The sequence below is a fragment of the Octopus bimaculoides genome, chromosome 14 (assembly GCF_001194135.2).
Source record: "Octopus bimaculoides isolate UCB-OBI-ISO-001 chromosome 14, ASM119413v2, whole genome shotgun sequence".
Lineage (NCBI taxonomy): Eukaryota > Metazoa > Mollusca > Cephalopoda > Octopoda > Octopodidae > Octopus > Octopus bimaculoides.
This window is the reverse complement of record NC_068994.1, coordinates 51099988-51101631: the sequence shown is the minus strand read 5'-3', so window position 1 is coordinate 51101631 and position 1644 is coordinate 51099988. Positions and strand designations below refer to the sequence as shown.

At 35.2% G+C, this 1644-nt stretch overlaps 1 protein-coding gene across 1 annotated transcript in view; it reads right to left on the bottom strand.

Annotated features, from left to right (window-relative positions):
• The window catches only part of LOC106874738 (uncharacterized), a 13678-nt gene that overhangs the window by 10400 nt on the left and 1634 nt on the right, over window positions 1–1644 (bottom strand). The gene's annotated exons all lie outside the window — the stretch shown is intronic.

Sequence of the window (1644 nt, the reverse complement as noted above, 5' to 3'; positions counted from 1 at the left end):
ATATATATATATATATATATACATATATATATATACGACGGGCTTCTTTCAGTTTCCGTCTACCAAATCCACTCACAAGGCTTTGGTCGGCCCAAGTCTATAGTAGAAGACACTTGCCCAAGGTGCCACGCAGTGGGACTGAACCCGGAACCATGTGGTTGGTAAGCAAGCTACTTACCACACAGCCACTCCTATATATATATAACAACTTACTTGGAAATGGATGCGTCGCGTTGGAGCAGAGAAAGAAAGATGGATATGAGTGGACAAATGCAGTTAAGTACTAGATACGTTTTCAAGAAAAATGCAAATAGTTTGAATGCAATTACAATGGTGTAATCTGATTCTTCATCAGGTACAAGCCAAGCCGTTAGGTATCAAATCCAATGCGTGTTTATTTATCGCATACTTTGTTGCGTAAATTGCTATAGAATCTGGAGTTGTGTAGCATTTCTCATCTTATTAAGATGTCTGCAGTAATTTTGATATGGAACAAAGTGTATCTGATATATTGATTAATAAATTTTATGGCTTTGTTATTTGTTGCCTTCGAGTGTTCTATACAAGCCGTACGTACACATGATAGATTCTAACAAGCTGTTGATCACGAATCTAATAACAGTAACAATAACATTATCCCCAAAAGATTTAGCCGTGTCCCAGAGAAATATAAAGTATTCTAAGACGAAAATGAAAACACAGGTAAATAGATAATAAATGAATAAATACAGAAACATATAAATAAATAAATAAATAAGTAACTGGAATTCAGGTTGATATATTAGTAGATAGATAGATAGATAGATAGATAGATAGATAGATAGATAGATATAATTGTATCCGAAATATATATATATAAATATATATGACTGAAACAAGTAAAAAATAAAAGAATATTCATAAGCGCAGGTTCCGGGTTCCAGTCCCACTGCGTGACACCTGGGGCAAGTGTCTTCTACTATAGCCTCGGGCCGACCAGTCTTTCTGAGTGGATTTGGTAGATGGAAACTGTCGTATATATATATATATATGTTTGTGTGTGTCTGTATGTATATGTTTGTGTGGCTGTATGTGTCTCCTTCATCAACGCTTGACAACCGATGTTGGTGTGTTTACGCCCACGTAAATTAGCGGTTCGGCAAAAAGGACCGATAGAATAAGTACTAGGCTTACAAAGAATAAGTCCTGGGTCGATTTGCTCGACTAAAGGCGCTGCTGCAGCATGGCCGCAGTCAAATGATTGAAACAAATAACAGAATAAAAGAATATATATATATATTTATATATATATATATATATATATATATACAGTAATCACTCGCCATATCGCATATCGCGAATTTATCGCGATTCACCTATCGCGGTTTATTATTTAAGCTTACGTCGATTCCTCTGTGGTGTTGTTTAGTATCTATGTAACTGGCCCTTTTCGTGTATGCAGACGGTCAATTTAGCTTAGAGGTCACTTAATCGAACATATCAGGGGCTCCCTTTCTTGCAGCTTCTTTCATGGCTGATTCTTCCTATGATTGAAGCGCAGCTTCTATCACAGTACTTGCATACCAAATTATAAGAATAATAATAAAAATGTATATATATATATATATAGATAGATAGATAGATAGATAGATAGATAGATAGATA